Source organism: Leuciscus leuciscus, assembly GCF_965113295.1.
Source record: "Leuciscus leuciscus genome assembly, chromosome: 12".
NCBI classification, from domain to species: Eukaryota; Metazoa; Chordata; class Actinopteri; order Cypriniformes; family Leuciscidae; genus Leuciscus; species Leuciscus leuciscus.
Window position 1 is genome coordinate 36,566,294 of NC_138736.1, and position 11,510 is coordinate 36,577,803.

Genomic DNA, 11,510 nt, shown 5'->3' on the forward strand with positions numbered 1-11,510 from the left:
TAAATTTTACATGGGCTTGCACCTCCACCACTGGGTGAATCTATACAACAGAAGAGCAGTAGTGGCAGGGCAACTAGGGCAGTTACCAGGGGAGACTGTGTTGTACCGTCTAGACGTAGTAAGTTTGGCCAAACAGTCTTCTCAGTTCTGGTTTCAAATTATTGGAACTGTCTCCCTGCTGAACTCAGAGAGAGTACCAGCTATTTATCATTTAAATTTACACTTAAGAAATGGATTAAAAATACTCAAAACTGCAATCATCAATAGTTGGTTTACCTTATCTTAGGTTTACCTTTTTCTGTTTTTCATGTATTCTTTTTGAACTATGATGCTGTGTTGACCTGCCAAGGGACTACAGATGAAAATTAGCTCTCTAGCTAACTCTGGCGCATTTACATTTTGAGTGTAAACAAAAAATGTTAATTGATGTGCATTGTCCCTTTTAAATAAACAATAAAAAAAATTAAATAAATAAAAAAACAAGGTCGCAGAGAGCCGTCCTTCTTTCCCACAAAAAATAACCCCGCCCCCGCAGGTGAAGAGGAAGGCCGGATGAACCCTGTTGCTAGAGAATCAGAAATATATTTCTCCATGGCCTCCCTCTCTGGAACAGAAAGTGTGTATAACTTGCCTTTAGGCGGAGACTCACCTAGCAGTAAATCTACAGCACAGTCGTAGGGACGGTGCGGAGGGAGAGAAGCAGCACGAGACTTACTGAACACCTCCTTCAGGTCTAGGTACTCAACGGGCACGATAAATCCACTACCTCCTCCTGAAACACAGACAGGTACAGACTGACAGGTAGACGCAAGACAAGACTGGACAAGACAAGAAGGAGGAGGAATGATAAAGTCTCAGTGTGGTTGCCAGATGTGGTGAGAGTTATGGGTTCGGTGGTGAGTGCGATGCTGGGGAGACTTTGACCGTTAAGTGCATTGACAGATATGCTGTGAGTCAGTGTGTGATGACGGGGATGTGGAGCTTATGTGCAAGCTTACTGTCCATAAAGTTTCCCTCAGCTCCCGAGTCCAAAAGGGCGTGACAGTCGTGAGTGCTGGCTGGCCATCTCAGTCTTACCGGGAGGAGTGTGGACGATGGTGATGGACGATGGTCTTCTCGGCGGAGATCCCACCCGATAGTAGCCTCAATGTTACTACCGGGCTTGGCCTTTTACTGGGCAGGTGTTAAGGAAGTGGCCCGCTCCTCCACAGTACAAACAGAGTCTCTGGGATCTCCGCCTCTCCCTCTCCTCTCGGGAAAGCCGAGCTCTACCCACCTGCATGGGCTCGTGATCGACGATTGGACTGACCGTGTCACCGCCGCTGGACCGTGGTTGCTCCATCACTCCAGGAAAACGAACCGGAAGAACGCGACGTTCCATTCTGGAGAGACGTGCATCCACTCTGAGGGCCAGATCGATGAGTCCATTCAAGCTCGTGGGTAGGTCCAGCATGTAGATCTCGCGTTGGACACGGTCAGCCAACCCACGCAGGAACATGTCCGACTGCGCCTCCTCGTTCCATCGGCACTCGGTCGCCAGAGTACGGAATTCTATAGAGTAGTCGGAAACAGATCGGTCACCTTGTTGTAAGTCGGCGAGAACTCTGGCTGCCTCTCTTCCTGCCATGGACCGATCAAAAACTCTTTTCATCTCTTCAGCGATTGCCTGGAACGAGGCGCAGCATGGGTCTAGGTTCTCCCACACCGCCGTTCCCCATATCGCCACCCTACCAGTCAGCAGAGTCAATACGAAGGCCACCTTCGTTCTCTCGTTGTGAAAAGTACGGGGCTGTAAGGAGAAGTGCATGGAGCACCTAGTCAGAAACGCTCTGCAAAAATTGGGTTCACCTGAGTATGCCTCCGGAACCGGCAGACCGTTCCGGAGGCATAGACGGGGAGGCCCAGCCTGCCGCCATACATATATCTCGCAAGGCAATCCCACTTGACCAGGCCCACGACGAAGCCATGCTTCTCGTGGAGTGCGCTCTGACACCCAACGGGCACTGCATACCCTTGGAAGTGTACACCAGCGCAATGGCGTCAACTATCCATCTGGATAGGCTCTGTTTCGACGCGGCTGGTCCCTTGGAACGTCCGCTGAACGAAACGAAGAGCTGCTCCGTCTGTCTGAAGACAGATGAGCGAGACACATAAGCTCTTAATGCCCTGACTGGGCAAAGGAAGCTTGCGTCTCCTTCCTCGTCAGAGACCGGTAGGGCTGACAGGGAAATGACCTGCGCCCTAAACGGTGTGTTGAGGGATTTTGGAACATAACCGTGCTTAGGTTTGAGTATAACTCTTGAGTCATTAGGCCCAAACTCCATGCACGTCACGCTCCCTGAGAGCGCGTGTAAGTCCCCTATGCGCTTCACTGAAGCGAGAGCCAGAAGAAACACTGTCTTGAAAGACAGGTGTTTAAGATCAATCGTCTGTAAAGGCTCGAATGGGTCACCTTTCATGGCCTCCAGTACCGTAGAAAGGTCCCATACGGGGACTGAGGGAGGTCTGGGAGAATTCAGTCTCTTAGCTCCCCTAAGGAAGCGGATGACTAAATCGTTCCTTCCTATTGACTGGCCGAGCGTTTTTTTTGAGAACGCTGCTATGGCCGCCACATAAACTTTGAGCGTGGAAGGGGACCTGCCCTCGTCCAACAGCTCTTGTAGGAAGGAGAGAACCTCCGTCACCCCACAGTCTGGGGGCGACACGCCACGAGCTGTGCACCAGCTGGAGAACACTGACCATTTCGAGGAATAGAGACGTCGCGTAGACGGAGCTCTAGCCTGCGTGATCCCGCTTGGGAGGTCAGCGGGTACCCGTTGATGGCCCAAACATGAAGGGACCACAGCTCTGGGCGTGGATGCCAAATCGAGCCCTTGGCCTGAGAGAGGAGGTCCCTCCTCACTGGCACTGGCCATGGGGCAGTGCTCGCTAGCTGCATCAGAACTGGGAACCAGGGTTGGTTTTTCCAGAACGGCGCTACGAGTAGCACTGAGCATCCTTCTTCCCTGATCCGCTCTATCACCTGAGGCAGGAGAGAGACGGGAGGAAAGGCATAGAGCGGGCGGCGGGGCCATACATGAGCCAGCGCGTCCCTGCTCTTGGAGAAAAATTCCAGACAGTGAGCGTTTTCTTGAGACGCGAACAGGTCTACTTCCGCTCTGCCGAATTTCTTCCACAGCAGCTGGACTGTCTGTGGGTGTAGAGACCACTCGCCTGTCGGAACATTGTTCCTGGACAGTCTGTCTGGTCCTACGTTTAGGAGCCCTGGCACATGCGCTGCTCTCAGCGAGAACTCTTCGCCCAATTGACTCTGAGACCCAGATTCTCGAGGTGATCGAGTAAAATGGTCCTGTGCTCTATGAGCATTGAGTGAGATTGAGCTAGAATCAGCCAATCGTCCAAGTAGTTCAATACTCGCATGCCCTGTAGCCTGAGGGATGCGAGCGCTGCGTCCATGCACATCGTAAATGTACGGGGTGCTAGGGACAAGCCGAACGGTAGGACTGTGTACTGATATGCCTGGCCCTCGAAGGCGAATCTCAAATATCGCCTGTGACGTGACGCTATCTATATTTGAAAATACGCGTCTTTCAGATCTATTGACACAAACCAATCTCCTCGGCGAATCTGCGCGAGGATTTTTCTGGTCGTGAGCATTCTGAACTGTCGCTTTGCAAGCACTCTGTTCAGTTGCCTTAGATCTAGTATGGGTCTGAGACCCCCGTCTTTTTTCGGTACCAGGAAGTATCTGCTGTATAGCCCTCCTTCGCTCTGAGCTTGAGATAACGGCTCTATGGCCCCTTTGCTCAATAGTTTAAAAATTTCGGCTCGAAGTAGGTGTGCTACTTCTGTTTTTACCATGGTCTCGACGCGCGTCGCATAGCGACGAGGGCGCCGGCGAAACTGTAGCGAATAGCCTCTTTTTATAATGTCTAGCACCCACTTCGAAACCCCGGGTAGCCTCGCCCATGCATCTGCATGAATGGCTAGGGGTTGAATGCGAAGCGCGCTCTGGTCGCTCAGTGACAGAGGGGCTTCGGTGTGCTGTAACACACACTGCATGAAAAGACTCAAATCCGGCAAAATACGGCATGGTAAACTCCTGTGTAATTTGATGTTTGCCGGATGTATGTGGGAAAAAGCGGATCAGAGTAACATGGAACAGTATATTTCCAGATAAACCCGGAAACCTCACATATGCGAACATATACAGGAATCCGTGAAATTTCACGGACATATACAGCTGAAACACTGCTGGGTGTGAGAGGACTGACAACTGTTAGGTGTGAAGACCTTTCATATGTTAATGACTGACACAGTGCTGGCTGTTCTCAGAGGGAGGGGTGGCCAGGGAAGACTTCAGGATTAAGAATTATCTCTGGATTACTAGGTTAGGCTACAGCAAACAAGCTTTTTGTACAGAAAAATAAATCAATTCTTAAGGCCCTGAAACACAAAATCGACGTCAAAGAACTAGCAATGACTAAAGCCGACTCTAGGGTTGACTCACGTCGCCTGTGTCAGGGCCTTAAAACCACTGCATGAAAAAAAGTCTCTTGATCAAATATTTTTTATAAAAACAGGACAAAATAAACACCCTGTCTGAACATATACGTTCACAAAAACATCTGAATATTTAATGAAATAAACAAAGGAATTTAATTAGTGCTGGGAAAAAATTTATCGCATCCAAAATAAAAGTTTGTGTTTGCATAATATATGTGTGTGTACTGTGTATAATTATTTTGTATGTATAAATACACACACATGAATGTATTTATTTAAGAAATATTTGCATGTATATACTGTATATACATTTATACATCATTTATATTATATATAAATATAAATAATGTATATATAAATAAATAAAAATCTTAAATATATACATGCATATGTGTGTATTTATATATACAAAATAATTATACACAGTACACACACATATATTATGCAAACACAAACTTTTAATTTGGATGCGATTAATCGCGATTAATTTTTTTCCCAGCAAAAAATTTAATGGAACAAATAAAGAAAAATGAACCAAACATTTCAGAATATCTCAAATTTTATTGTGAAGTTTTACAAATTGCAGACAACAACATTTGTCAGCTTTTTCACAATTGGCTTTTAGCTTGCTTAGTTGGGGACATTTAATTTAATATTCAACAATATTATTGATCTGCCTGCGTTGACACTATTATATGAGATCTGAACTGAGCTGGACGATGATATCACGGTTTTCTCCAAAGTGGCTTTATATATATACACATTTAAATGTATTTATTTATTTATACAACAAAATGAATCACCACTGAACTGACTTAAGCTGGACTGTGAAGCTATTTTCTTCTGGAAACAAACTTTCTTGCATTATTTTCCTGTTATCTCTGTAAAGCTACTTTGAAACAATCTGTATAAATAAAGGTGACTTGATATTTATTAAAAAGGTAGAAGGAACCTGAGCTTTTCTACTCCACTGATTTGAAGACTGAGGTCACTACAGTTAAAATCTCTTGCTGAGTTAATCCACCTTTAAACTATTAATGTCTATGAACAAATATGTATTTTTATGTTTGTGTGCCTCAGCATTTCTGAGTGAACACCACTGGTTTACTCACTATTTTAAAGTGTACTGTCGATCACGTGATATGACGTCATGACGTGCAGCTGACGTTACCTGAAAAATCTATCCAAGATGGCTACCCTCTCGAGCGACGTGGTATCCAGCATGAAACAACTTGTAAGTAAACCAAAACACTTCAAAACTACTTTGCTTGTTGTAATATTGTAAGAATATCATATTACACGTGATATTTGACTGTTAGACGAGGCTATTTTTAAGTTGCAAGCGCGGTGCCGCGGGCGCGATTGCCGTCAGTCCGCCTGCTAGTGACAGATAATATCCTGTGTAACGTTAGCTACTGTTAATGTCGTGGCAGGGCAATAATGTTAACGTTAGTCAATAACTCTTTTCAGCAAGCGATAGTCCTTCTGTTTTTGAGTGTTTTGCTGCTGTTTGTGTTAAGCGTCCTGCTCTGGCAATTTCAATGTGATGTTATTCCTACATGCACCCAAATGAGCTAGTGGCTAACGTTAGCAGTTACATTAACTTTTACTCAAACAAAGTTAAGGTTATGGACATAATAGTTACCGAATGAACTATGCAAGTTTTTATTAAACCTTTACAAACGTCTTTTCATTATAGGTTTAAGTGGAAGGAGTGCAGCATCCCCCAAAATCAAGGTGACTCAAATGTTAATTTAGGCTGTAACTATTTTTCACCATTTCTTTTATTTGGAGCATAATTCATTAGCATCAATCAAAAGTCTCTTAAAAATTAAATATCTTGTTGTCTGTTTTTGTGTGCATGTGCAGACCTACATTGTCACCAGAGAGCAACTTTATCAGTAAGTTACATTCACTTGAAATTTTGTATCATTAATTTGTAAAGAGGTTGATTGCATAATTTGACTGGTTTCATATTGATTGTTTTATCTGTGCAGGTGAAGGACTTCTAGGGGAAATGGCCGGCTCTTCGGATTGAATCACAGGTAAAACAGACTCACTTCTCTTTTCTGCCACTCTTCACACATATTTCTATGCCAAATTTTGAATATGTATCACATTCAAATGGAACAGCAAATGCCACTATTCACTGTGTGTAAGAACTATCACTTTGCATGTGACCATGTTGCTCAACAATGTATTTTAACTGAACATGTTGCATCACAAATGTGTTTTCTGTTGCAAATCGAGTTTTTATATAATTATTTTTGTTTGTTTTTGTTTTTGTAGCTTTGTGCTGAGTTCCAATGCATCACAAACGTCAACATACGGAACCAGTTCTATGCTGTGCTTGACCAACATACACCTGCACTGGTGGCCTTGTATAGGCAGAAGGCGGCACGAACCGGAAAGATATCAGAGGCGCTGCGTGACATCTTAAAGATTTATGAACTGATATGTCTTGTCTCTTATGTTTACTGTGATGGCCAACTTATTCAAACTGAAAATTCAGTTTTGTGGTTCTTGCAGATTGTGAATCCACTTAAACGCTTTTTAATTTCAAACTTTACAGGAATCTGTAAGGCGCCTCCATAATTCAGAGAACAACCCACACAAATACGATCCACAAACCGGGTAAGACTGCGTATTGTATACTGTAAATGTTAGTTTAATCTACTACTATATGGATTTGAAATACCAAAACTGAATTTCATTAATGATGCCTGCAACTTTTTCCCCCAGAATAAATTCATCACATAACCTGGCTGTGACCACTTACCTCTTCAAAGAATTAAGGACAACTTTTACAGACGTTGACCCTGAATGTGTAAAAGGTAATCTTAAAGATGTTGTAATCATTTTAATGTCCTCTGTTTTACTTAGTTTTATTGGCATTACATTTATTTATGATTTATTTAGCAGGTTGCAAGACGTATTTTGAGACTTTGCGGAGGAAGTATTCTTTGGCTCAGCCTGAAAAGGCCCAGAAAAGAAACACTATGAGGAACATTGCAAAGAACCGTCAACGAAAGAGACGGGTAAGTTAAGAAACTGGTTAAGCAGTTTTTTTTTTTTGTTTTTTTTTCTCCAGAATGTAATTGTCCTCCTCTCTGTGTTTTAGTGGTTAAATTACTGTCATGTTTTGCAGTTGCTGGAGACCAGGTCCAGTGTTGTACAAACCAACACAGAAAGGGAACTGGGGAAGACTGCAACAATAGAACTGATGTCTGATGAAGATGCTATTGTTGATGGAAGGCCAGTGTGGATGGTGAGGTCTCCACCTAACAGAACCACAGAGTTATCTGCTCTCTGCCAGGTACTACAAACCAGACTAAAGGCTGATCCACGCTACGTCACACCACCAGTGCATCATGGCAGTTTGAAAATGAATATTTACATATATTTTATATACACTTTAATTTCTATATTTCTTATTTAGTGATCTCGTTTTATATTGTATACTTTGTATATTTGTTCCTTTTTGATGTGCATGTTGCTTATCTCCACGTTTTGTATTTTATTCCTTTACACCTTTGTTCACATTTCTTTTTCCCCATTAATTTTAATGTATGTTTATAATGTTCTTTGGAATGTTCATGTTATATTTGTTTTTGTTCCTTTACATTTTCATCCCTTCAGATATTTTTGTTCACCCATTCCTTTTTAATGCTTGTTTATAATGCTCTTTGGAATGTTTTATTTACCTTAATAAAAATGTCAGACTTTCTCATTGTTCTTTGTGTGTGTTTTTAAAATTATATTTGAATGTATTAAAATTGGGGAAAGGGGGGGTTTAGTGTATACTGAGCAATATCTGCATAGCTGGCCTATAACCAATCAAATCACTGTGCGATAAGGCCTAGGGTGGGCTATGTTCTAAAAGTAACCAATCAAATCACTTTCCTGGTTTTTCAATGTGTCCTGTCCTCCAATAGTGGTCTGGGTAATGGGAGTGGTTTTAAAAGAAAAGGACCAATAGGAGGGGGGGGGGGGGGGAGGCCAAAAGGTGCACAAAGGTGTGAAAATGTTCTCTTGAAAAATCCTTTGATGGGATTACTTGCCATGGCAACAAATGGCTGTAGCACGGAAGTATACGTCCACAACATACATCCGATTTGGTATCATTTCGGATGTATACGGATATATACAGACCCATTGAATTTGAGCTATCCGGCCAGTATACTCCTGGATTCTTCCGAATTTCAGCAGTGTATACAGGAGTATACTGGTCCGGATACACCTCTTTTCATGCAGTGACAAGCGTCGCGCTTATGACATTCGAGGCAGAGGGCGCGCTGATAACTTGTTGACTGCAAAATACACTGGAACAGTCACATTTCTTGGAACTGAACGAGCGATGAGTTTTGGTAGAAGTCCGGCCGCAGCGGGACTTGGACACCGTCGTTTCCCTAGGCATGCTAGGACGACTTCGGGGCCTCGGGCTTTACCGCAATCCTGGGCCGCGGCCCAGGCGGGGCGGGGCGGCGGCCAGATGAGCGAGAGCGCGGTCTCGCGCTTCGGGCCTGTCGGCGCTGCGAAGTGGCGGTGGTGGGCGGAGGCTGAGGCTGTGAGCTCTGAGCAGACGGTTTCGCACGGCCTGCTGCAGAACTGGAGCACTTCGGCAGGAAGTGCTTCATAGCCTGTGACACTTTCTGTACCTCGGCGAATCTTTCCGCGAAATCTTTGACGGATGTTCCGAAGAGGCCAGCGGGAGAAAGCGGAGCGTCGAGGAACGCGGCGCGCTCAGACTCAGACATCTCAGAGAGCGTTAGCCATAGGTGTCTCTCAGTCACAGTGAGAGAGGCCATGCTCCGTCCTATGGCCTGTGCAGCAGACTTAGTAGCGCGGAGAGCGAGGTCCGTAGCACTTTTCAAGTCTGGCACGCAAATTGCATCTGGTCCATTCTCGTCCAGATTTCGGAGGAGATCGGCCTGGAAAATTTGCAGTGTGGCCATAGTATGCAGCGCTGACGCAGCCTGCCCAGCGGCGGAGAAAGCGTAACCGAGCAGGGTTGACGTCATGCGGCAAGCTTTTGAAGGCAGAGCCAGCTTAGCGCGCCGTTCAGCGGAGGGCGGGCAAAGGTGGGCTGCTATCGCTTCTTCGACCGGCGGCAGCAAATGGTAACTTCTGTTTTTAGCATCGTCAACAGCGGAGAATGCTAGCGAAACAGAAGAGCACATTCTAGCTGAGAAGGGGGCGTTCCAAGACTTAGCGACTTCTTCGTGTAACTCAGGAAGAAAGGGCGCTGGTCTGGACGCAGGCGAAGAGCGCTCCCCGGGAAGAAAATATCCATCCAGCCGGTTGTGAGCAGGCTGTTCAGGCGTAGACCACTCGAGGCCGAGTCTCGCCGCGGCCTGTGCGAGTATGCGCATCAGCTCTGACTCGATGCTAGCTCTTTTGCCTGACGATGCACGGACAGAGGGCGCGAGATCCACAGAGCTCGCCCAATCCTCACTGCCCGATGCCAGGAGAGAGCAGGAATCATCCTCCCCCAATGCGGCTTTTTCATCAGCGTCGTCGACGGAAGCGGCAGCAGACGGCGGCCGCTGTCCTTCAGGAAGAGACACTGACGAAGCCGGTGAAGCTGGCGGGCGAACCGGCGAGCTTTGACGGGTGGGGGAAGGTTCCGGGACCCGCTGAGCACGGCGCTTTTTACGGCGCGGCACTACAGCGGGCGGAGGTGCAGTCTCGGTGAAATACGCCAGGCGAGTCCTCAGTGTCGCCATAGGCAGTAGCTCGCAGTGATGGCAGCCGCCGTCAGCGAGCGCGAGAGCTGCATGATCCTCACCCAGGCAGGAAACGCAGATAACGTGGCGGTCCCCGTCGCTGAGTGTGGCTCTGCACGAGCCGCAGGAAGGCATCTTTAAAAAGACGCAAGCTCTTTTAGACGGTGTGTGTCGCGGCGGCGAACACACACACAACAGAGAGTGTAAAGGATATAGGCGCCGGATAGCGCAGCAGAAAGGCGATTGAAGGCGGCGCGGCCAGCGACTTCAGTGACGACTCGTCCCGCTGCAAGTGCTTCCTCAGACGGCGCGGCTTCTCTCCGGATCCAGCGATGCGTGTGCTTCGCTGAAGAGATGAAAAATCAGATATCAGCTGCCTGCGAGCTGTATTTATAGGCCTAAGCCACGCCCGTTTCGGCGGGACGTGACGCAGTGGGCGCGAAGCACCCTCATTGGGTCTGACGTCATGCTAGGCCTCGCTCGATAGGCTGCTGCAGTTGCCGCAGAACAGCCAATAGGCACACAAGCCGTCTTGCCTATATCTGTATGCTGCCGCAACGCGTTTTACAATAATACAAAATTAAGGATAATTTTTTGGCTTCAATAGCTCGCGGAAAAGGGATTTTCCCCTAGCGTAAGATACTTACGCAGTACGAGAGACCTCTCGTAAGAGAACTAGGTTTTCTTCAAAATATTCTCGAAAGGAAGAATATGGTTTTAACCCTGACCACCTGTTTCTGCTCTTGAAGGTTTTGGTTCCAGAGGGTCTCTCAGAAAAGTGAACCTGATAACTGGAGAGGAGCCGATCCCAATGGAGAGAACTGTGCTATTGTGAGAAATGTTTCCGTCTATTCAAATAATTTCTTGCAATAATCAGAATAAGTTTATCTGTGAAAATAATTTTTAATTTACCTCCTTCATTGATATGTAATGAAAGAGGTCTATTTTCATGCACATGTTTAGAAAAGAAAAACATCATGTCTTACTTTGGATTTTATTGCTTATTCAGTTAAAATGCTGTAATTTTCCTCCAGTGAAATGTATAGGCTACGTTTGTTTTGTTGTTTTTTAGGCTTTTTTTTAAAATCTACAATCTCTAAACTGTCAAGAAAACTGCATTTCTGTAGCTCAAACAGTAAAGCATGGCGCTAGCAACACAAAGTTTATGGGTTTGATTTCCAGCAAATGCATGAACTGATAAAATGTATTACGTTGAATGCAATGTTGCTTTGGATAAAAGCGTTTGCCAAATGCATAAATGTAAATGCACAAGCAGCT

At 45.6% G+C, this 11,510-nt stretch overlaps 1 long non-coding RNA gene across 1 annotated transcript; it reads left to right on the forward strand.

The window, feature by feature from the left end:
* Nucleotides 1–6,373: 6,373 nt before the first annotated feature.
* Nucleotides 6,374–8,363, forward strand: LOC309511211. The gene is made up of 6 exons (XR_014210516.1): nucleotides 6,374–6,407; nucleotides 6,504–6,551; nucleotides 6,796–7,140; nucleotides 7,249–7,340; nucleotides 7,429–7,544; nucleotides 7,655–8,363. It is a non-coding gene; the product is annotated as an uncharacterized lncRNA (long non-coding RNA).
* Nucleotides 8,364–11,510: the final 3,147 nt, after the last annotated feature.